The following is a 25,938-nucleotide window of genomic DNA, read 5'->3' on the forward strand; positions in this document are numbered from 1 at the left end:
CTCCTTAGGCTTTGTGCTGAAGAGCAGCCCAGACACCTCTGTGAGTGGTTTATGCCTTTTGTACCCTCTTATCCTTGATAGGGAGCTCAGTTTTGACAGTGCCAAACCTCAGATCAGCAAAATGTTAAGTACAAGGGTAGATCAAGTCCTTGAGCCACCTCCATATGCCTGAGAATGCAAAGCACATCCATAAATACCCAAGTTTATCCAGGAAGCCTTCATAAAAACAGAGGAGAGTCTGACCCTGCCAGGTTACTTCGTGCAGATGGTTCCACTAACCCGAAGCACTTGCAAGTCCTCCCTGTTTTGTTACTAACCTCTAAAACATTCAAACTCACTTTAGATCTTCAATGTTCAGCCTAAGCCTCTGAATATACAAGAGAGGATACAACCCCCAGATACTCTGCTGATGAAGCAGAGTGCCATGCCCAAATCTCCATCTGCTTGACATCGGAGGACATCCTCCATCAGCAGACCCCAGCCTGAGTCCCTCTTCAGCCTAATTGCCATTCCCCACCCCAGCAGGGCTTGGATCCTTAAATCCAAGTGTTGTCCACCTTGTCTCAGTAAAGGCATGACCTGCAGCGCATGGTGGTCCCCCAAGGACCTCAGTCCCTGTATCCTGTGCTGTTGGCACCGCTTCAGAGACCACAAAAGCAGGTCGAGATGCTCCTTCCCTAAAATGAAATCCGACACAAATAGCTATAGCTGGGTCTTTGTCAGCAGCTCCTTGCTTCCTCCTGCCCAGGGGCAAAGCCATAAATAAGGTCCGTGCTCTCAGGAAATGTGACAGTTATTATTCAGTAACTGAATTATAGGCTCATTCTTGAAAAGAAATAACAGCAGGCAGAAAGGGAAGGGAAGGAGGTGTCTTGCTTTACAGGAGCTGAAATACCTCAAAGAAATATTAAATCTGTGATAGGAAACACTGGTAAGCATTTTGGCAACTTTCTCTCATTTTGGTATTACCGCTTTCAGTGGTTAGAAGTGTTTGTGATGAACAAAACACGTGACAGCAGGCGCATTAAAAATGCATTTTACTGTCACGCTGCATCTCCACAACGTGCAGGAGGTGCGGGATACGGGGGCCAGCAGGAGGGCTGCACCCGCGTGCTCCTGCCTCACGTCCAATTAAAACCCAAGCTCCCGGCTTCTAAAGCATCTTCAGTATAAGTCAAGCTGTTTGGAGAGAAACGGCCCGTGCTAAAACTCTTATTATCCGTAGAAGGAAATCAGCCAGCGTAATGAAATGGATAGAAAAATTCCTTATGCACAGAAAATGATCATTGCTTTAGAGCAGGGAATGGCAACAGATCTAAAACTGAAGATATTGTTAGTTGTGATCATTATAGAGAGACAGTCTAATAAGGCACTGCAGACAATAATGACGAGGCACAAGCTCTTCAACTAAACAGACTCATTTAAACAAAACAGCTTGACAGAGAAATTAGGAAATTAGAGGTGTAGGTAAGCTATGAGGAGCACTGTCCTACTGCCGCACGCTAATTACCATCTCGGAATTGCACTGAATTAAATGACAACAAACAACACTTTTTTTCCCCATTAAAGAGTCCTCTTTGAAAATCAGAGGCTTTCCAATAATTAGCTAGGATGTGTTTCTCTTGTTATCCAGTTTTCTACCTCCCCGTTCGTGTTGCAGTTTTCTCGTAGGTCTTCCCTTTTGGGCATTCTTTTTTGTCTTTTATAATTGCTTTTGGAAACTTTTGCCAAGCCTGATGCACGATCTGCAGCTTCCTCCACGCAAGCACAAAGACTCACGTAGGAGTGTGCACTGACACACCAACAAAAAAGGGGAAAACAAGAAGGAAGAATCACACCGACTTTCCAAGAGGCGGGCAGGCAGGAAGCACTGCCTTCTGTCCCAGGTATCACCACGCTCAGGGCCCTGTGACCCAGCGAGCCCCACGCTGCACACAGCGCATGCACTCGCACAGGTGAGCACTGACAACTGCAGGCTGTGCATCCCTGCTGCCCCTCAGGAAGGAGGCGTGGGGCAGATTTGGGAAGGGATGTGCCCGCCCGAAGTCAGGGCTGGGAGCCCCTTCCCCCTTGAAGGGGTCGTGCCTGGAGCAGGGCTCTCCCCTCCCCTCCAGCTGCCATTTTCTACCAGTTTACCAAGTGCATTTTCAGTCTCATCTGAATCCCCTCATTTTCAGTGAAATGCAAGAAGTGGCATCCTTTTACCTCAGGAGCCCCTCTGATTGCCCTGTGTTCTTCAGATGGCAAAGTATCCAAAAAAAATAGTGATGCCTGAGTCACTCAGCAGCATTTTGAAGTGCCAGGAGCCCTTCAGAACATTACGAAGCACATTTTCCCTGGGCTGTGCCTTTCCCATCTCTGCTGCCTCCATAACCACTGAGTTTCCATGGAAGTCAGTGGCCAAGGGGCACAGCCGGGATGCAGAAACCTGGTCCTGCAGAGCCAGGAGCCACAGCTGCTTCCATTCACAGCAATTTGCACTGCCTCCGGATCTACATTTCGATTCCTGTGAACAATGTTGAAGAGCTTTTAGTGGAAACAGAATTATTGACGGTAACAGTAAAATTATTTTATCTACAGCAGCCAGAGACAGCGCATAGTCTATCAGGTGCGTTTAGGCTGCCACAGAGATTAAAACACTTTTGTTAGAAACAGCACTTAGAGCATTACAGAGTTGGAAACAGCACCCTGAACTGATCTGTCACGATAAGAAGAATGTTTTCTTCTTCCTGTTCGCCTTTGTAAACTCTACGAACATAGTGGCAGCAGCTCCCAAGGCAGGCACGGAGCTGATGGCCACGCTCAGCATGTGCTCTGTGCTCCTCGTGCTCCGGGCAGGGGGACTCATGGACCCGATAAGCTTCTCCTCCCCAGGAAGAAGCAAGCATGCTGGGCCGCAGTCACAGCCCAAGACAAATTCCAGTAATAAAAAAGTCACAACATGGGAAGAGAACCGCCGCGTTGCTCACAGGGGAGATAAATAGGATGCGAGCAGCAGGGGCGTAAATCAATGCGATGGCTTTGACAGATAGACTGCAGACAGCAAGTCCTGAGTTGCAATGCAGAGGTAAATGTAGCGCAGAGGTCAGGATGAAATAAGCAAAATAACTTGGGAACTTAAATTCGTTGTTTTTTATTTCTGCAGGCTGAAATAATTTAAATGCATTTTCCTGAGGGACTGTAGGTGTCTCTCTCTTCAGCCTGCTCCCCTCTAACAAACACCCCCTCCCAATTTTCCCTTGAAATGATGCTGCTACTCTGGTGCAACAGATTTAGTGTTGTAGTGAGTACATCCTCCAAAGGTACTGCTTTGAGCAAAAGGAACTAGTAACCTGACTCACTGGTAGAGTTGAAACATCCCATGAGCTTGGCTTTGAGCCTGATCCTGTGGTTTTCCATCCATTCTGACTTGGATGTCAGGGGGAAGTTTTGGACGTCAGGGGAAGTTCTTCGCAGAGAGAGTGGTGAGGTGCTGGCACAGGCTGCCCAGAGAGGCTGTGGGTGCCCCATCCCTGGAGGTGCTCAAGGCCAGGTTGGATGGGGCCCTGGGCAGCCTGGTCTAGTGCCAGATCTGGAGGTTGGTGGCCCTGCCTGTGGCAGGGGGTGGAACTCGATGATCCTTAGGGTCCCTTCCAACCCAAGTGATTCTATGATTCTATGATTCAATGATCCTCCCGGCCATGCTGGCTCTGCACACACACAGATACCAGCCCCAGCAGAGACGTGTCCTCTAGCAGGGCCCTGGCTCCCAGCCCTGCACATGCCCTCCAAACCAGGGAGCACCCTGTGGATGAGGTCAGCATTGGCCTTCAAGTACCAAATAGAGGAGTCTCGAGCTATGGCTCAATGGGCTGACACACAGCTGTACAGGAGTTCCAGCTAGTTCCTATGCAGTAATAAGTGCCTTGAGCCACGTAGAGAAAAGATGTAGGTCCAAGTATGGAAGGTAGAATATGTAAAAGTAAAAATGATGTTCTGGGAAATTATTTTATTTTGTCTGGGAGCTACATTTTCTCTTAAGAAAATAGCTTAAATGGGGAATTCTCAGCCAGCTCTCCCAGATGTGTCATTACTGGATAATATCTTGGGGCTGCTCTTTGCACAGCTGAAAGGGGACCATCTTCACAGTGAAATGCAAACGTATCTTCCATTTCTTAAACCCATTTGTGATATTTTAACTCGCTTCCAACAACCCTTTTCCACATACCAGCCATGCTCTGCCGCCTTTTCCATCAGCTGAGAGCTAACCAAGAAGCACATTCAACTCATTGTCTCAAGACAATCGAGTTGGCCTCCAAAAATGCCTGTTTTCTTCTGCAGCTTCTAAAGGAGCCCACAGAGGTGAGCTTAACCAGCACATGTAACATTTAAAAGCACTTTGCTGGTGTCTGTGAGTCATCCAGGCTCTTTCTACACCAAGGAGAATAAAAGCGTGTGATTCATCCCGTACTGAAATAGGTGTCCAAGGCAGGTGGGATGCAGACTGGCTCTGAGCTGCCTCTCTTCCAGGCAGAACCAAGAGCCTCCCTGACGGGCCCAGTCACAGCACACAACATTTACATCGCTAATGTATGCAAGATTAATTATGCAGAATGAATTAATACAAGCAAACCCAGCCTTTGCAAATTATTATCAAACAGAACAGGGAACCAGGAATAAAACCAACTGACAAAGAACAAGGCAATTAAAAATTCACCTGTGTTTTAGAGGGCAACTGGAAGAACTGAGCGGAGGACTTCACTTAGACCTGTGAGCAACGGGTGCCCACCAGAAGGCACTCAGCACCCCAGCGGCTGGCACAGCACCAACTTCTGAAGCACCTGGAATTCTGACTGTCCTGAAGCCTCGAGCCTTAGTCGAGAAATATGAACAAGATGCTACTTAATGAGAAGGGGTGAGCTCAGAACCAAGGCTAATTTAGACATGGCTCAGAGGTGCACGTACTGTGCATTGCTCTGACCTCCTGTCATCCCACCAGTGCTGGCAGCAAAATGCTTTTTTGCTCCTCATTTCACCCCCGTAAATGGAATACAGCTGCTTTAACTCCTGGATCTGCAACACTAGATCTGCTCCTTAATTGCACCCCTATAAGCTCACGGAGGTCTCAAGTTCACCCGAATACAAAATTAATTCACATGCTAATATCTCATTACTCTGGTTCCAGACAGCCATTCCTGCGCTGTTAAGCATTCCGCCCCGACCCTTCCCCTTGCAGCACTAGGTAGCACCAGAGGAAAGGTACACGCAGTTGTTGCTAGTGGTAATAAGAGTAACAAGATGATGATTAAGAAGTATACAGCCAGTGTTCCTTTCAATTGCCATCAGGACAGCGATTTGCATTTCTGCTCAGCATAGATGGCACCAGAGCGAATAGTTAAATTTTCATAGTGCTAGTGCAAAGTAGAATATGGGAAAGGAGCGGTGGAAACGGTTATCCACCTGCACTGTCACTGAGAACAGGGTAAATACTGATCACACTCACCTACAACTGCTGCAGCATTAAAAATGACTGCACAGGTGGAGTAATCAAGAAGGAAATACAACAGAGAAATTCTCAAGCTCTTCCTTTCCTGACTTGGGCTCAGACATTCAGCAGTTCCCAACCTTCTGCTGTTTTCCCTTTGCACCTGTGCCAACACCCTACATGCTATAGCAATTTTATTCATTAGATCTTGGTTTAATATTGAATTAACACTGTCATATACAGGGACAGACGCCATTTGCCCCAGGCGGACAAATAAATTGGTACTTTATAATAATAGGTATTTTTGAACCAGAGTGAGAGTCCCTGGTTACCATTCACATCCATTTATACATGGACAGACTGAAACCACAGAACTCACTTGTAAGTTTTCTGGCAGCCCCTGTACCCCCACCACACAGCAACAGCCCAGTGGCACTGGTACCAGCACAGGACCACATCTGAAAGTGTTCACCTGGTCACGCTGACACTATTTGGTTTCCAGTCGCTCATTTGAGGAAGAGTGCTGGGTTGATTTCCTTGGTTTGACTCTTGTAGCTCACATTTTTGATCAGGCTTCTCAGTATAACGCACTTGCTCTCCTATGGAACGGGCACCAAAGATCTTCCCGAGATAAAACAGCTGTCTGAAACATGAGTTCATGCCTATGTTCCATTTTTTTCTTCCTAAATTAAATTCTAAACCTCAAACGGCGATACAACCGATCCTATTACTGCTTGATTATTACCTCAAAGAGGAACAGTTGTGATCAAGTGCAGAGCATGCTTTTCAGATGTTACAAAGCAATTTAATTCATTTATAAAGGATTTCAAACTGTCAGGACAACATCTAAAACGATAATCTCAACCCTGAAGAAGACAGACAACATCACCAAACGTGCATACATTATGGATTATTCCAAAGCCTCGTGAATAGGGTAATTGGAAATCATTAAAAATTAAAGAGAATACTGTGGAATAGAAGCAGGAAGGGCACATTTTGCTCCGGGCTCTATGACTTATTTCTCTGCTGTAGAGCCCACATTGTTTTGTTGCAAAATTAGAGGAAGAGAGCTAAGGAACTCCACACGGTCTATTGCTCATGGAGCTGCAAGTCCCACTGCCATGACCTCTGCTCAACTGCAAGGACCCGGAGCAGGTCTGCAGGCTGTCCCATAGCGGCCAGCAATCTGCAGAGATGTCCCTCCTCTACCATTTCCCTTCGGAGCTCTCTTCCAAAGGTGATTCTGACCCACCCGCATACAGGACTTCTGTGCTGCATGGTCACTGAGGACATGCATCCTGCGCTCACAGGAAAAGCTGCTGTGGTCCCTTCTTATTGTTCAAGGATGATGTGCCAAGCAGATTTTTCTCAATAGCAAATAAAGTGTTTGAAAAACAAGGGTCATTTTCACAAACTTTCCTGTGTGTATTTCCTAAGGATGCTGTGGTTCTCAGCCCTCCCTAGTGCCTGTCCCCACAGCCCATGCATTACCCACTCCCCATGTTATGCAGATCCTGGGAACGATTAGTTTTAAATCCTCTCTTTGTAGAACAAAACTGTGGCAAGGACCCGAAATTGCAGTTGTATTACCCAAGTATTCATGAGGCCATCCCGGTAATAAAACATGTCCATCTGGAGATGGTACCAGCTCAAGAAAAGGCTTTTAACTGACATTTAAATGTCAGGCTGCTATGCTGAATATTATGGGCACATCTCATTGCTCAGCCCAGGAGAAGCATGAACACAGCAAAAGCTCCTTTATTAAGCCACATTAAATGTTGATAGACTTTGGCACCTGGAAAGGCAACAGCAGATGACATGTTTAACCAGAGCTGATGGATATCTACCTAATTCAGCAGCACGAATGCAAACCCACACACATCTCCAGTAGACCACAGGGAGTCTATCAAAATAATTATTTCAAGGATAATGAGTTCATTCCTTCAGAAAAAAAAATCCTTTTCCCAGAGATTCCTTGTGTCCTATTCACTGCGAGCCTGACCTTATCTTAGTGATACTGAGTCTTAAGGACTAAAAACCAGTGAAAATTTGCTTTATTGACCGTAAGAGAGAGCAGGAACTCACTGTCCACAGCCATGTGTTTGCCTAGAACATCACCAGCTCCATTTGCAATCTACAGATATCTGAAATGATCCAGTAGCCTCGTACATGTAATTCAAGAAGGATATGAACAATAATCTCTCTGAATTAACACACTACAACCCAATAAACTCTTTGAAAGGTACTGCAGGAATAAGTCAGGCCTGGCAAACCCAACAACATGTCCTTCAAAGCTGCAAATCTCGGCTACATAAAGTGAAGAGCTGATAACAAATGTAAAAATGCTGAAGTCACCAAGGGAGTAATGAGAGATTAGATCAGTGTTCAATGTTCCCCAGCCCCTCCCCAGAGAGGCTGCCATGGCTGTCAGATGATGGATCACAACAGCAATCACAAGCAGGGTATTTGCTAATATTTGTTAGCGTTTCTTAATATTGCACAGTTATTTCTGGGAGTAAAAGCAGTGTGTCAAATTGCTCATTTTCAGTAGTCAGAGATGTGCTACCATAACTGCTGGCCAAAGATAGCCAGCTCTGCAGCCTCAGCCCCTGCAGAGAGGGGAGCAGTCACAAGGAGACATGTAGATGTGTGAGCACCTTCAGCAGCTCTGCACTGCTCTGCTCATGCTCTGATACCTTCTGCATAACCCTACCTCCTCCCGTGCGCTTCTCGTGCTTCACAACCGGAGTGATGGAGGAGAGGAGAGAGGTGAGCTCAGAAAACAGGCCAAGGTCTGCAGGCAGCCCAGACACGCGGCCTGAGGGCAGCAGCCTGCACCAAGCAGCTGTCCTTCCTTCTCCCCACCCTGACACTAGCAGTCACAGCCAGGGCTGCAGTCGTTCATTATGACATAATAACAAACGCCAGAAGAAGGATATTATCTAAGAAAGCGAGCTGGGTTTCCTACTCCACTAGGAGGACAAAAAATAATGAAAGTATCGAACGTAATTAAGACATGTAATCTTCCTAATCTTCAGAGCTATGCAAATGTAATTCCTGTCAAATTAGCAGGAGGTGCATACGCTGGTATTACTGGCTGAGGATCTATGTGAAGATTGCCTTATGATTAAAGAAGTAAGCCACACTTTTCTGAGAAAAGGTTGAACTGATGCTAAGAATTACAAGAAGATGTAACAAATGAGTTGGTACCAGGCAGCTGACATCTTTCCCAGCAACGAGCAGTGCTCATCTCAGACGTAGCAGAGGTGCTGGATTTAAAATCCACCTCCAGTACAGCCACTGATAAATGACTGTATCACAATGAGCACTGAACCATGCATCACTGGGGATGTGATGCTTTGCCAAGAACTGAACAAGCGCATGCTTTGTCAAGAACTGAATGACTGCTTTCTATACATTGTAGGGGATCAGAACGTTACAGAATAGCCTTTATGGCAGAGATCATCTGCCAAGAAGCACTGTTCCTGGGACTCCTTTTGCATCCTGTTAAAACATCACTGCATTACAACACAGCAGCACATGCAGCTAATTCTCTAGCACTAGCCAAGAAATCTAGCAAATTTAACATGGGTTTTCTATCAATAGCAGGAGCTGGCAGTTGTCACACGGACAGTTAATGAAAGCTGTGGCTGGGGCAGGCAGAATCCCACAAGTGCCATCAGCCATCAGCTCCGTTTTGACAAGTGAGGCAGGATTATTATTCTGTACCTATGCCCAAGTGAGTAATTAAGCTGTAATCTTAATGATTACAGTTGATATTATTGAACAGAAATGCCCAGAAGATTTATGTAAGCCTTGCATGCACATCACTAGCTTTCCACGCCCTGGCTTTCTCATGACAATATCCAGTGCGGAAAGCTACACCTGGTCATTCTGGTCTCTGCTACAAGCTCACCGACAAAGACCCCGCATGAACACTGACAGCAGCATGCAAAAATAAGAGTATTGAACAGAGATGAAAGAGCCCCGCTCCTCCTCCTGCCGCCTGTAGGAGATGCCCACGCAGGGCTGCTGGAAGCAAGCGGAGCTGCTGGCCGTGGGAGCACGCAGCATCCCTGCAACCTCACCTCCTGGCAGGACAGCCCGCAGGCAGCGCCCACCGCCAGAGCTGGGCAAAAAGTTCAGTACAACGCAGTGCTGCTCCTGTTAACAGTCCTTTCATTCTGCCTTGGTCAGGCTAAATTTCTCCCCACTAATTCTCTTAATGCTTATTAGCACTCCTACGTCTGTTTGCAGGAAGAGGTTGGCTCCTAAACGGCAGCTCGAGGCTCAGATTTCCCCAAACTGCCTTCTGGCGCGGCCATGTCAATGCCTTAAGTATGGACAACCTTTTAATATTTTCTTTCACAACAGTGAAATGCCACTACAGAGACAGTTCATTGCTGGCTACTTAATTTAATAGGATTCTCCTGTTACAGGCAGCTCTGCCCTCAATTACCAGTGGCTATTGGAAACCCCTTTTCTTTTTGAATGAACGCCTTTGAATAGCGTTTGAAATTCCTGTTTGAAGCCCCAAAGCCCAGCCCTGACATTTTCCTTGTGTATATCAATTCAGGACCGCTTCAGGACTAATTAATTAATGACGGACAAAGCTTGATAATCAAACTGCGTTTCTTTTCACTCCGTAATTTTTTCGATCCTGTTTACATTAATATTAGCATATATATTAAAAAAATAAAGCCGCAAATCAGTTCCAGTATTGACTGCATTCATCTTTCTTAGTTTCTCAAAACTATTCATCTTTGATTACAGAAATGCTCACATCTAATTGGGTTTGCTAATAACTGTATGTATCCAGCCATACGGCTGTGATGCAGAAGCAGAACATAAAGCTGGCAATAAAACTTTTTTACTGTCATAAAGCTACGGTTTCGGTTAGATAAATGGGGCAATTAATTACATCAGTTGCAAAATATCTACTAGGATTTCAGCGGTTCAACAGCATGTTTTAATTAACAGCTAAACAGCAGCTCTAGCACTGCAGGCACCACTGCCAGGTGGCGTCCTGCTGAACCATCCGTGCCCAAGTCCTGCTAAGCAGTTAGATCTGTTAAAACTTTGACCCCAATTATCCTGAATTTTCTGTCATCCTGAAAAATCATGATGATTTTTTCATTCTAAGAAATACGATGATTGAAACAATTTGTAAATAGCTTGTCCAGCACACACGATAAAGCCACCTTGAGCTTCGAGAGGCAATGAGAAGCGATCATCTCACACACGTAATGGGAGCAGAAAACATTGAAGGTATATTGGGAAGAGCAGCACCAGTGCTGTAGCTACAGTACCTTGCCCCTGGTTCACTTTGCTTATTTTTGTCTCCAGGAGACAAAAACTGGGGAGAAAAAATATTGATTGCACAGTGTGGTGTCTCCATTAATCCAATTATCTATCGGTTGTTCCAGATTCTGCACAATCAGAAATCTCCCCGTAACACGAGAGTAGAGGACAGTATGCAAAAGGGAGCCAGAGAGAGAACTATTCTCGAAGCAGTGCATGTCTCTGTGCTTTCAGCGTGTGTGTAATTATAGCCAAGCCTTTTGAACATTCAATGCATCTCACAGAAAATGAGACATCCACATATTGTGGCTTAATGAAAAGAACTGAAGGAAATGTACCAAATTATTGGTTAACAGGCAGCTGCTTCATAAATGCTCTCTCCCATCTGTTTTCCCCTTCTCCTTCTATCAGCTCATTCAATCCAGTGCCTATGAAGTGCTGAGCCTGATGTCTCAGGGCTCGGAGCTCTCCTGGAGGTGGCACTTGGTGGCTCAAGGACAGGGGCTCAGCCAACATCAGCCCAATACAGCACTAAAGGAAAAGCAAAACTGTGAGCTGTTACAGCAACGCCAAAGACCTGCCAGCACAGCTGCTCTCCCACCTCTCTCTTACCTCCCTCACTTCCAGATGCTGCTGAGCGACAACATAGAGGCACATTAAATGAATGCTCCATTCCTGAGTGCCCCACAGATGGCAGCTCCCAGGAGAGCCGTTAGGGTAAATGCTCTGCCAGTGGCACACAGTACATCCCAGCATCACAGCCGGGGCAGGCTCCTTCTGGGAGACCTCAGGCACTGGCTGCTGGCAAGGACTGCTGCTGGCCTTGACGTGAGTGGGTCCGCCATGGCCCAATCATCTGCAGCTTTTTGAGCAAGACGAGGAGCAGCAAATGGACACGGCAGCACACGCAATGCACCGACCCATCTGAAAGGTCTGCCATGGAAAGCTGGTGGGGAGCAGCTTGCTGGCCAGAGATCAGCCATGCCTCCTCAGGGACTGCAAACCTGCAGGAGCTCACAGGTGGGGGGACTTGTTGGATTTTCTTTCCCCAAAGCAATAACAGTGATTATATTTTCCTTCATTCCAACTAAGACTGCTGTCATAAAATATTCAGCTCAGCCATCTAGTTCCACAGTGTAATTGCCTGCCCAAAACTGCTAACAGATCAGCTTCTGCCATCAACACGAAGCTGGCAAATCCTCTGGGAACCTCTTTTTAATTAAACACCTAATACAGTATGATAAACATTGAAAATATGTGCTGCTCCTCTATTAAGAATGTGGCTTGATTTCTGAAGAGCACCTAATCAATTCAAGTGTAATATTTACTGTGGCAGCAAATCTTCAGGGCTTCATATTTCAGGTAAAGCTTGTTTTAGCTATTCTATTAGAGAGGGAATGAGCGGGGACAAATAAAACACAAAATCTCAATTCAGTGCGATGGTTTACTCATCAAGCCTTGGGTCTCCCTCCTGTGTGCTCACACTGCTTGGTGTGCTCAGCTCCACTCCTTCACCCCTGCTCCTGACCTGCACTGCTGCTTTTCAGTGGTGGCATTCCCCCAGTGATGAGGGAATGAGCTGCAGAAGCAAATGAAGCTGTCAGGAAATAAGGACATCTTCCCTCTGTCAATAGCAGAAGCCCCACATTTCTGATTCTCCTTGCAGGTGCGCTCATGCATTTGGCACTGAAATCAATGAGACTTGAACTTATAGATCCCAGTGTACATTTATGGATAAGCTGCAACGATTCTGAAAAAGCATTAAAACTGCACGAGGCCAAGGAGGCTCTGAAATCACCTTCACGTCTTTCTGTAACCACACCGAGCAGCAAACAGAGAGCACCCCCAGGATGAACACAGCCAGGATGAACACTGCAACAGAAATGTGCCCGATGAGGAAAAGAATAAAAAAAGATAAAAAGCATTTTTTTTCAGGGAAAATATATTAAGATGGCGTGTACACGCCTTCCTTTTAATTTCTCTTCCAATTCTTCCACCATTTCTCTTAAGTGAGACCATTTCTCCTGGTGTTGTTCTGGCTGCTGGCATCAAAGTGAGCCTGGGTATGAGAGCATCCCAGTGCAGCCGCAGTAAGGAAGCCAGGCTCCTGCAGCTGGCATCAGCCTGGGCTTCAGAAGGAGGTGGGACGGGGACGCCTGCCCCTCTCCCAGAGCTGTGAGCCCGCTAGCAGCACACAGCACGTAATAACAAGGAGAAAAGGATCTACCGGTCCTCAATAAATCCAGAAGTGCTGTTGTAATTCTGCGTTTATGGAAATGGGCAAATGAGGAAAATTTAGGTGTAAATAAATCGTTCAGCAATTAAGAGAAAAAAAAAAAAAAGCTCACAGATAGAATCCCCTCTGTTCTCGAAGCACTAAAGCTCTATTAGGATCCTTTTATGTTTCAGCAAGACACAGGCACCGATACCCATTTTTGACCCAACCAGCTGCACTGCGTTCCCAGCCCAGTGAGAACTACACCAACCCAATGGCACCATCCCATTTCTGCTCCATGTAATGGACAGAAGCTGCCCCCCACCTCCCGCTGCTGCTCCTCCAATGCTGCAGGAGCTCGCCCTGACCCACAGCAATTTGTAGCAACCTGACTGCTGACTGAGGGCCATGATAAAAAACCCCTCCAAAAACAATAATAATTCAAAGGAAGGTTTCTTTCTCACTGCTGTGCTTTCTCAAGCCTTAATGGGAAAGCATTTTCTACAGGAAAACATGATGAAAGCCAACACGGGGTTGTACGTGAGCCCTTGTCTGCAGTCTCGGTGCCAAGGCAGAAGGGCGCTGCCTGCAGGTGGGTCAGCCCACACCCAGCTCGTTCCAGCGTTCATTGGCCTTCTCTGTTCTGCTCCAGGACCGCGTTCTGCCTTTTCCTGGTAAAATAACGCTGACTCTTCTACATTTAGACAATAATCAATTATTTAAATCCTCCGTGTAAAACGAAGCATCAGCAAAAAGGAAAAAAGGGCAAGAGGAGGAAGAAGGCCCTAACTCAGAGCTATGAACTTCGTCCTGCCTGCGGTCGGGCCTGCGTCCCAGCAGAGCCAAGGGCAGCCCTGAAGGCCCCGGCCCCGCCGCGCTCCCCTCTCCCCCCACTCCCCAGACAGGCTGTGTGCTGCAGGGCGACGCTGCTGTCAGTTAATTAGCCCAGGTCATGTTGTGAGAACAAGTTGTAAAATGAAATTATCATCGAATTAACAGGTACGCTACCGCTGGGAGGGCAGGATGCGCTGGTCTGTGTCTGATCAATGGCAAGCAAGGACAGACAGCTGAGATCTTCCAGCAAAACAGCACCGATATCACTCTTCCTATGTGTCCTATAAATAATGACCTAATTCAGCTTATCTTTACACCTCGGTATACCACCAGCACAACACAGTGTGCAGAGCGTGTGACAAATGCAAACATAACAAAGTGAGCTCTGGATCCGGTCACACAAGCACAGAATGCTGCTATGGCTTTTAGCAACGTGGAAAATGAGCGTCCCTGTGCTCAGGCCCAGTGTCCTGCCAACCCCTGTCTTCATGACACAGCCTGGCAGCCTCTTGTTTGGCTGTGCCTTCTCATCAAGCATTGCAAAGCGCTCGTTATGCCTTTCATCAACTTAGATTTTGAAGAAGGAATCCTATTGCTACCCTGGCTGCCATATTGACAAAAAATTGCATTGAATCAACATCAGAAAACAAAAAGCTCTCCCCTGCTGCTCCGTGCCAAACCAAGCCAAGAAAGAGAAACTTAGGAAATTCCCAAGCCCTACTACCTGTCCCTAGCCCTGGCCCCACACCACTGCAGCAGTGCCAGCTCCTGACCCCATTGCCTTCCTGCTGACTATGGCACAGACAGCAATGCCAAGGTCCCAGACAGAGCCTTGTTCTTGTGCTTCTCGGTGAACGTTAAAAATATTGGGCACCATACAGATTTTAAGCATCGCTCTTCAATCAAGTGAAATCCTAAAGCCAAAACTAATCCAGTGGCAGGCAGTAAGCGCTGGGGGACCCTGCTTATCTAATTTGCTGTCATCTGCAGTAATTTTTGCTATTAATATCACTAGGAAGAACATGTCAAAAGCCTAAATTCATCACTTCAGCTGGTCATTCAGGGAACGTGTACCAGCAGGAGTGATTATTCCTCTTTTCTCTTCAGCCGTTGTTCTGAATATTGAAACCCCAACCGCAGTGCAGTGACCTGCACAAAACACCCACCCGAGCAGCGTGCAAGGCGCGCAGCCATCAGAGACCGGTGGGGAACACGCAGCAGAGCTCGGGAAACACGTGGGCGGCAGGGCCCACCTTCATGCAGGCAGGGAAGCTCACCGGTTTGGGAGGAGAGAACTGGATGTGGGTGCAGCTGAGCAGGGGTCTGCACGGCACACAGCCCTCAGGCGGGCAGCACAGCACAGACCGTGATGGAGATCACAGGAGCCAGCCCAGCGCAGCCGCCACTGCACACACTGCACCACCACCTCCATTTGCTTTGCAGCACATGGAAGGGCTTCCAATCAGACAGCTGTGCCTCACCCCGCACCCTTCCAGGCGCATCCTACCACTGTTGGTACTCCACGTCATCCTAGGTATCAAACTGTTCTGTATGCTCTGACATCTGCTCCCAGTTAGGCCTTCCTTCCTCCCATGCATTCCTTTCATTTTATCTAATTTAATCTTTCTATTCCTTATTGGATTCCCTGACCTAATAAGATAGCAGTACTTTATAAAGCAGAGGACAGCAAATGGCAGCTAAATAATGTTGCTATTATATCAAGGAGAATTGAAACGTGGAGAAAATACTTAAAGACCGTGCAAAGGATCCTCCATCAGCTGCAAGCACAAGCATCCCCGGCTGCCAACAGATGGTGCGTGATGCTCTTCAGCACTCACATCCCTGGCGTAGCACTGGAAGAAGGGACAGGGAACCCAGTTCAGCATTACTCAGCTGCTTTTGGGTGTAATCCAAGAGAAATAAGCCATAGCTTATCTCATGGAGGGACCACATCACTGTGCACTAACCCTTTCTTTATCACAGAGAGACAAGAAAAGCCCCGAGAGAATCCCAGCCACAATCAATTGCCATCTCAAGGCACTCACAAACTGTACTCAGTGCTCAGTCACCTTAACACCTCTCGCTGTTACAGCCGTGATGCACAACAGCAACAAAACAGGAAACATCAGGTCTGCGGCTCATGAAAGGAAGCCCAGCTTGTGCCAAATGCTTTCAGGTTCTGCATTATTTTTTCATATTTTGCTATTTGGTTAGCTTTTTATTAGCATTCAGGCTGAAAGCAAATCAGTCAGTAATGAGAAGTCAGTACAGAAGACACTCAGCTCTTCGCTGGTGGAGTCTAATGCTTTCCTATCATTACATTTACTATGCACATTAAAGCACACAACGCTTTTCACTCACTTTTTCACTCTTTGGCTTGTCAGCCTAATGAATGTACGAATCTATTTACCACCAGCAGAAAATAAGAGTTTGTGAAATGATTTTTTTTAGTTCTTCAGCACTATTTTCCACTGCCCCACGCTGCACAATGTTAACCGCATCTTCCAATGCCATTAAGAATTTTTATCAAGTGTTTCAATTAATAATCATTATGAGCCTGGATGTATCCCAAGCCGTGAGATGGTGAATGGGGATCGGTGCCAGTGAGGTGACACCTTCATCAGAGAGAACACAAAGAACAGAAGCCTGAGAAGCCGGGAGCAGGCACCCATCAGTTGGCTGACAGCTTGTGAATAGTTGCTTTCCGTGGGAGAGAGAAAAACTTTTATTTCTAACCTCTCAAACATGCAAAATATCCACATTTGCTTCTACAGTAACACTTTGAGCCTATCTTGAGTTACATTTCTTTGAAGAAATAGAGCCCAAAGATGAACAAAAAGACAAGGTGTATGAGTCTCATACAAGGTGCCTGGCTTTGCACTGTTTCAAATCAGACACAAAAAATAACTTGTTCTTTGTTTTGTTTCTTTAAACTTGATTCCATTCCATAGCACACAGAGCTTAGACTTCCCTGAGAAAATTCCCCAGTCTTCCCTTACATGCATTCTCCAGCAGACTTTCAATGACTTTCCTATGGTTACGGAAGAAAAAATTACTACGAGGCTGATTAAGATATTTCATAACATCATGCTACACTCAGAATGCAATGCATTCATGTTCCAGGTTTTTTTTTCTTTTTTTTTTCTGTGCTTCATAGCTCATTGGCACCCACAAAGACCTTCACAAAATCTGCAGGACGAGTTTCCAGAAAGGAGACCTTGGGCAAATTGACTGTGATCATCTTTGTGCTGGAATGGTGCAAACCAAAATGCATCCTGCGTCAGAACTTCCAACAACAGAAGGACTTAGGGACTTAAGGAGGGAAGAAAGAAAGAGAACGTCCCCTGGTAGAGATTCACACCCGAGAAGTGGATGCCACCTCTATCCAGCAAGCTGCCCCGTGCCCAGCAATGGGGTGTTGGCCTCTCCTTCCCCGCTCCCTTCTGCAGACAATATCAAGCAGCAATCCACATGTGCAAGGACAATCATTTCTCAGTTACCTCATGAAAGAAATACCAGCCTGGTCTGCAGTAGATTATGTGCGACAGCATGTAATACATTCCCAGCAAGTTATGACATTGATTCATTCCTTGGATTGAATTTGTTCACAGTAATGAATGTATTACTTTTTCCCTGAGGGCCCCAGTCTTTTCTCTCACCTTTATTGATCAATGCTTTATAGCTTTGAGACTATTTGCAAAAGTGATTAATGAAACTTACTTTCCAGTCTTAAAAACAGCACAAGCAATTAGGGTTCAAGCAGCAATTCCTTGCCAGTGCAGAAGTGAGCTGCAGGAACCAGTGTGTTATGTGACACATCAGCCTACGCCTCAGCGCAGCAAACAGAAAAGGTTACATCAACACTGCACCAAAGTACATTCATCTCTCTGAAATCCCACTGTAAAACATGGAGGATGGGCTGAGAAGAATTAATGGCTCCTGCAAAGTCTCTGTATAATCCGCATGAAAGTAATGGGAAGAGTGCAATTCTTAATCAAAAGCAATAGCGTGATTTCCAGCTAACAAGAGACAGTCAAAAATTATGAGGGCTTCTCCAAAAACCATGCTTCTTATTATGTCGGCCCACGATGTCAGAGGTGGATGTGGGTGGGATAGCAGCGGAGGTTGAACCTTCCCATCCATACTCCATTACACTGAGATGCCGTGTGACAGATGGCAGCAGAGGGGCAGTGTGATACAATGGCTCGGACATGGAAGTGCGTATGAAGCACAGGGGTGGGACTGAATTCCTCCATGTGGAACAAAAGTGGCAGCCACTGACATCCATTGACACTGGCTGAACGTTTCTGGAGACAGCCCGTGGATGTGAGCACGGTGAGGGCCAGGCGGCACGTTTCAGTGGGTCACCTCTGCTGGTGCAGATGTTTATGAGCACAGCATGCAGGGTCTTGTTCATCAGTGGCGAAAATGCACAGCTACTGGTGGTGAATATGTTGAAAACCAGTGTTTTATAGCTGAGAATGTGCTCTATCAAATAGTGTTACTGAGCTCTTTCTACCTGTTGTAGTCTCCATGGAAATAAAAAGGAGGCATTACTTTCAGAGCAACCTACATATTCATGCAGTTGTTTGGGAAAGATAAAGGAAGATGAGCTGAATGAGACTTCATAGAGACAGGTACCACTTACCAGCAATACACAGGTCAAATTGAAGGACGGAGAGGCTGTGGATGCCCCATCCCTAGTGGTGTTCAGCACCTTGGTTCATCCAACCAAGGTTGGATGGAACCCTGGGCAGCCTGGGCTAGTGCCAGATCTGGAGGTTGGTGGCCCTGCCTGAGGCAGGGGGTTGGAAATTGATGATCCCTGGGGTCCCTTCCAACCCAAGTGATTCTATGATTCTATGACTCTGTCACAGGGAAGCAAGTTGGAGTAGATGAATGTCACTCCTGAACCACACTGTAATTTCTTACAACAAAGCACTGAGTTGGGCTACAGCCAGCAGTAGGGATCTGTACAGCCCGGCCCTTCACCCAGGTCCTAGACCATACAGAAATGCTTGGAATGTGAGTGGAATTTTTTATTTTGAGAATTGATGTTATTGGGGTATGGCTATTCCAGATGTTGTTATAATAAGACCTGTCTGAAAATGACAGACAATTTGGAAGAAAACTGTCACAAATCACAGCCATGAGATGGAGTGAAGGCATCTGGATAAAAACAAGTGCATGAAGGAGGCAACTGCTCGGCCAAGCCAGCAGCACTGGGAGAGACGTGGCTGGGCAGCCAGCAAGCCTGAGCTGAGACAGACATGGCCACGCCTGGAATGCTTTAAAAAGCATGGAAATGGAAATGGAATTACATCAAATCACACAAAAAATGGGTCTCTGTAAAGCTGCTGTATTCGTTCACATTTGAAGAAGGGCAACAATCTACAGATGTTCAATTCACATATGAAGCATATGCACAGTGACATTACTGCAAAATCTACTGTAGGTCAGGAAGCAACAGCTCATATCTAAGTAACATTTTCAAATGCGATTAACTTCAAGGAATATGTGCTGCAACCAGGATTGCATTAAAAATTGTCACTCCTTAAACTGGGTTGCTTTTTCTTTTTTTGAACAGTTTTTCTGTTTTGTATTGTATTACATGTTTGTAGAGCAATAGATATCAGTTGGATAGTAATTTCTATTTCTAATTACAGGTAATTAGGGTGGAAGTGGTCTCTGAACAGCAGCATTTATAATTGTAAGGGAAAATAGTTGAGAGTAGCAAAATGAAAGCAATGGAATAGTGCAAGGGTGCTAGACAGCACGCATTTCTCTTTTAGGAAATTTATCTATTATTTGCATCTTAATCCCAATGTCAGCTTTCAAAGGGCATGGCACTCCACCTGAAGGGATGAGGGAAAGCATTCAACGTGAGAATGGCCCCAAAGCAGGGACCAGGCTGACCAGGGCTGGCTCCAGCTTGGACCAGGGAGGGCTTCTGCCATGGCTTCAGGCATGCAATGCTCCTCATGGTTTTGCAGATGGTTTTTCATGCAAACATTTTCTAATGCTCTTGTAGTCTTTTAGGGGTAAGTTCCATAGCTCCCCGGCGTGCAAGGCTCGTAGTTCAAGAGCAGGACCAACAAAAAAAATCAATGCAGCACTGGTAGGAAAAACTGCTGTGGCGTACTCTTGCAGCTGGTGTGAATGCAGAACATGACCAGCGCTGAGCTAAGAGGACAATGCACGGCACCGCTCAGAAGAGCAAGCTCTGGTGTGGATTTTTTTCAGTGAAAGCAGAGGCAAGCACACAACACAGCCGAAATTCTCCCCACGACGACCTTATCTCGGGCTGTAGATGCACCAGGAAAATGCCGGGTCAAAACATATTTCCCTGACAGCTCGTCCAAATCCTCCTGGGGCAAATTAGTCATTAGCACAGCTCACTTTAGCTTACAGGGATTACATGAATACACACCGGTGCCTCTCTGACAACGTGAAGTAACAGCAGGAAAATCCCCATCTGAGCAGAAACATTTGGCACTTCTGTGTTCACTAAAAAGGTTCACTACCTGAAACGCTGCTCCATGTGTGCGTGCTTCTTATTGGAATAGATGTTGTTTTTTAAAAAAACTCTAGGTTTATTTACCAGCAGTGAATTGTGAAGTTAGAAAAGCCAACAGTCATGGTTGGACCGGATGATCTTGTAGGTCTTTTCCAACCTGGCTAATTCTATGATTCTATGATTCATTTCCTGAGGTTCAGCCTTTGCCCTGGTTAGGCTGTAACTACACCAATTTTGCTAGTTGCGAGCACGAGTAGGATTAGCAGAATTAGTAGGAAGAGTGATGAACCTGAGCCTGAGAGAAGAAGCAACAGCATCACTATCTGCAAGCAGAAGTCCCACACATGGAAATCTGAGGGCTGCAGCCATGGCACAAGGCAGGGATGGCCTGAGCACCTACAGGGGGCAGGAAAATCAGGAAATCAACTCCAGGCAGTGGGGTTATGGGCACTGAGGGCAAATGGGGGATCTGGGCTGAAAGCAAAAGCAGGGTGCAGGGTACGTGCTGCTGCTAGTGCCCGTGCGTGGGGAGCACTGGTTTCTGTGTCCTTTCATGTGTTGCTTCCACAGGCAGCGGGGAACACAAACGGGGCACTACTGATGCCAGCACAAGTCAATGGGAGCGATTAACCACAGCATGTAGGGAGGGAATCAAGATAATTCGTTTAAAAAATAAGATTAGCTTGAGAGTAAACTAGAAGCTAATATCTGAAATCTGCACTTACACGCACCTATGCATATTTCTGTAAGTTCCCCCCCTCTCACACCTCATGCCACGGTTTCTGACTTGCTCCTTTAAGTGCAAGGCACAGGCACAAATCACAGGGGACAGCCAACTGCAGCGATGAGCGGGAATATTTCGCTCTTTGCTTTTGAAGCCATTGAACCCTGCAGGTTGTTCAGCTGGCGGCAGCACTCCTGGCTGGGTATGTGGGTCACGGACTTCCCTGGGAGCTGTTTTCAGGAAAGAATTAAGCCACAAAGGAAAATACAGACCTCACCTAGGGAGCTTCCCTAAATCCAAATTCCAAAAAAAGGAGTGGAGGGGTCCTTGGGACGAATGCGTCTTTTTCACTAAAATCAGACGTTTCTTGAAATTCAGATCAAAAAAAGAAACATCCTTTCTTCAGTTTGGAGAATTGAGATCACTTGGAGCACTTACTGCTGCAAAAAGAAACGCATTCTCTAAGCCTAGTGTACCAGGTATCTGAAATGGTCCTGGCCAGAACTGGCTGGTTTTTTTTTTGCTTGGAGAATGAAGTCTGTGGCTTGAGTTGCAACCTGAACACACAACTCCGCTGAATAATGCCCAATTTTGAATGAGTCAGCAAGCAATCACCGGCTGAACAAATAATTGAGACTGAACTGCCTCCAGAAAGAGCTCGTTTTCCTCCACACACGTAAGAGCAGCCTGCCAGCCCGGCACACGGCCATGGAGCCCGGAGGGAAGCTGCCCAGCTCCCAAACACAGGATCCTACTCCACCTGTCCTGTGACAAATTGTTTTGATTTTAATCGCTGTGTCCTCAGGAGCTCTAGAATAGATTGCTTCTGCGCTGGCCACATAAGAAGAGCTCTGAAGCCTAATGTTAAATGCTGCTTTCAAATGGGGAAATAAAAGCAATGGTCACGTATTAGTAAGAGGCACAGCAGCTCCCTCAGGTACTGGGGAGACCCAGCTCCATGCTTTCTAGCCACCTGTAGCACAGTCTGAGGCCACAAGCATCCTCTATCCCTTCAGTTTTTTCTTTGGGATTCATTTCTCTTATTTTGCCCACCAAAAATTTACGGAATGTATCTCAAGAACAGTCAGGGAAGAGCAATAAGCAATTCATCACATTTCCTTTTGACACACAGCTTGCCCTTTGGAGAGACATATCACTCCCCGTTGACTGTAACTGGGCCCTAGAGTAAAAGCTGATCTAAACATCTACCTTTCTGGCAGCTGGAGGGAGGGAAGTGAGTCATAGCAGGGTATTCAGGCAAATACTACAGGGATAAAAAAGGGAAAAGAACCGAATGGCTGCCACTTGGAGGTAATAATCATTTGGGGGCTGCTGCAGCTGCACACTTTACATTCAAGTGATAGACATTCTCTGAAATTAGCACCTACCGTTCAAATACAAGTCTGAATGGGTAATACCTACCAGATGCCATAGACAGAATGAGTTTGAACTAGAAGGGCAATTTGTATCTAAAGCCATGTTCAAACAGCCAGCAGATCAAAAAGCCTTCAAGTCTGCATTTAAAAACACTCGCTATGAAAGACGTAAGTGGAGCGGATGCAGCCAATCGCAGCAGTAATTTGTATTTTCTAAAGATCAATTCCCAGGTTTCCTGGCATGTAAGTGATAAAACAGACAGGCTTAGGAAGTGCCCGTGGGGGTGAGCCCAGCCCCGGGCAGCAGGGCAGGGCAGAGCACAGCACACCATGTACCTCTCACCATGCCTGCACACAACGCCAAGCTGACAGACAGAGGTGTGAGAGGGATGGAAACAACATTTCTACGAATAAAAGATTTTGACTTTCAAGGAATGCAGATGCAGAGCCCCTTTAATGGAGTGGGAAATCTGATTTAGATCTAAATCTGCTGCTGATAGGGTCCCTTCAATTCATTATCTAAATTTGGTTGTTGCTTTCAAGTTCTGCAGCGATATGAAGATAAACAACCAAAGCATTCACAACAAGTCGACCCCGCAGACTACAGCTTGTTTATCAATCACACACCATATGAAATTACAGGAAAGTAAAAGCAGCAGCGCCTCTGGGAGTCTTATGCAACAGCTCACCCCCAGCCCAAGTCATTAAAGCTCTGAGTCAGATGGGACTGAACACGACTCACATGTCTGCTCTGCACGGATTGCAGCTCACTCCGTCGTTCCCGGGCGGCTGGGTGACCGGCTGCACACAAAGGGACACGTGGGAGTGACCTGGTTCTCTTGGCTGACATAGCTGCTATGATGTTGGTTCACTGCCCAAACTTTTATTTACCCCACTGATGCTCACGCAAGAAAGATGCTTCAGAAAAGATTTTAGAGGACTACCTCTGATATGGTCACATTCACCCAGAATTCACCTGAAGTCCTCACCTGCTTGCCCTTCTCCAGCTTCTAGGATAACTATGAATGTATAAAAATACATTTTTATGTATGCATTATGCATTATGCTGTCTCCCAGCCCAGCCAGAGCCTCCAAGCTCTGCTCCAAACAGAGGCATGAACCCTGTGCTGTCACACTGATGTTACTCCTGCTGTGAATATTCTGATTTCACTTCTCTGAGCACAGGGTTGTCCCTTGCTCCGTGCCGAGGCAGACATACAAAGCTTTGACTGCTCCCTAGCTGAGCATTTCTTAAAGCTTCAGCCCACAGCTGGAATGCTGCTTCACCCACCCATGCTGGGAGCTGTCTGCTTCTGTAGGACACTCTGCTTTGAGATCTGTGAAGGGAAGGAAGGGCCATCTGTCTGTAGATAAAGAAACGGGGAAGATGCTCTATACATGCTCTAAAGCTAAGCAGCACAAGGCTTTTTATCATAATTTAAAAGTTAACAATATCTAACAGAGCTGCAGGATTTTTTTGAGTGAAAAGTACAAATGTCAGTCATCTACGATCCTTCTTCCCAGGGTTTAATTTTTTTTTTTTTATTGGAGTCTTTGGAAAAGGTTTTCTGGTGTCAGCAGCCTTATTTATAGTTATGAGAGCAAAGCAGCACATGCTGACTTTTGACAGATACATTCTGAAAAGACAAAGCTGCAGGGAGGCACAAGGGTAGCACAGCTGCAGGGAAAGACCTGCCTTGCTGTTTTTCTCAGAGTAAATGAGTGCCTGAATAGCTCTGAGGAACCACTGGGAGATAGTTTTCCAAATATTAAGCTTTGATGCCGCCATAGGAAAAGCCATGAGTTATACCAGAGCCTCCAGGGGCTGATTCGGAGCTTGCCTCCGGCTTCTTTCCTAAGTCCATCCATCAGCCAGTATCTCTCTGGTGCTATGAGCTGACCTGGTGTAAAGGTTTCCTCCAGCACCTGTTACATTGCCCTAACCAGGAGTTATGGAGCATGTCAGGAATGGAATTGCAGGCAGCAATTGCAGAAAAGGTCCTGTACTCAGCGCTCTCACTGCCTACATGTTTCAGTCAGCTGCAGACTATTTGAAAACAAAGGCAAAGTAACAGAGCTGACATGGTAGCTGTTTGCATGACTCTAGGAACAGAAGGTATATAGATTTGCCAAAAGTAACCCCTATCCCGAGGTGATTAGAACCAATACCTTTGAAGTAACGGGTGGATGCTCCGACAATAGCCAAGCTTTTGTAGGAGCTATTGTAAAACTGTTGATTTGTTGTTCAGAAGTGCTGAGTTCAAACTCTGGGCACTGCAGCATCATTTAAAATTACGAGCACCTTTTATTCAGAGAGTAATGTCATCACTTTTATTTTCTCACCCAAGTGTAAAGTTGAAATGCAAAAGAATTCAAGGTTTATTTTCTTACTGGTCAGACTGAAAGTTCAATCTGTATTTATATAAAGAAATTCAACAACTCTATCGTAAGCACCTGGTTGTTTCTGTAGCTAAAATAACAAAATACCATATATTTTAACCTCCTCTGTATTTGCAAACAGGGGAGGTATAAAGAGGATGGCCAAGGCCATCACTAAGTCCGTTGAAACCATTTGTGGTGCTCTGGCTGGGGGACTGAGCACACGCACAGTCTCATACACCATGCAGGAAATCCCCTGTTGCCTTCCCATCCACGTGTTACACAAACAAGATAGGAAATGCAGTCGATGACATCTCAGAGATAGCCTGGGAGGTCTCCCAGACAGCCCCAGGGCTTAGCAAAGATGTGGACTTCCCACATGCTTTACATCTCCTGCGTGGATTTCTGAGACAGGCAGCCTTTGGCATCAGCTGCACTTGTCCTTATGAGGTGCCTCTCTGCAGTGCTAGCACAGAAAGCCCACAGTTAATTATTAGCTCTGCTAGACATCAGCCACATGTACAATTGCTAACGTATTATTATACCACATTTTTTTCCCATTTTTTTTAAGATTCTTAATTCTAAGAACATTTGCTATATGCATAAGGAGCTCCATTTTTGAAAGGCTGCTCGGAACATCGTGGGCACCCGTCCCCCCTGCCGGCCCAGTGCCTCTCCCCAGCACCCAGTGGGGCTCCCATAAACATCTTCTGGGTATGGGACTGAAGAGGAAGAAGGGGATAGGGAAGAGTAGCTTTCTGGTTTAACTAATATGGGATAGAATAACGCTTCTCCCGTTACAATGAAATGTAAGCTTCCCCAGTAAAGGCGATTTTTGAAAAATTTTGAAAATTCTGCTGAAAACAGACAGTGTACGACCATATCACAAGGGCTTCGTACCAAGCATATGGCCAGCTCTGAATTAACAAGCAGCCACGGCCAGGAGCACACGGGGCTGAGCCTGGCCCCCACTCCAGCTGGAGCCTCAAGCAGAGGGCAGAGAGCGCAGAGGTCTGGGAGACAAAAGGACCCCATACCTGGTCCACACCTGGACCACATCATCTTTCCTAGGTACAAATCACACTTCTCTAGGCTTCCAAAATCAGTGACGGTTCAAGACCAAGCATC

The 25,938-nt window shown here is 46.2% G+C and overlaps 1 protein-coding gene across 3 annotated transcripts in view; it reads right to left on the reverse strand.

The window, feature by feature from the left end:
• The window catches only part of KCNIP1 (potassium voltage-gated channel interacting protein 1), a 334,161-nt gene that overhangs the window by 160,126 nt on the left and 148,097 nt on the right, over positions 1–25,938 (reverse strand). Inside the window, exon 1 of one of the 3 annotated variants that reach the window (XM_021410090.1) lies at positions 8,178–8,342. The exons of the other annotated variants lie outside the window; for them this stretch is intronic. The gene's annotated coding sequence lies outside the window, so the exon portion shown is untranslated. Of the gene's footprint in view, positions 1–8,177; positions 8,343–25,938 lie in introns of those variants that run through there. 3 annotated transcript variants of the gene reach the window in all.

Source organism: Numida meleagris, chromosome 12 (genome assembly GCF_002078875.1).
Source record: "Numida meleagris isolate 19003 breed g44 Domestic line chromosome 12, NumMel1.0, whole genome shotgun sequence".
NCBI lineage: Eukaryota > Metazoa > Chordata > Aves > Galliformes > Numididae > Numida > Numida meleagris.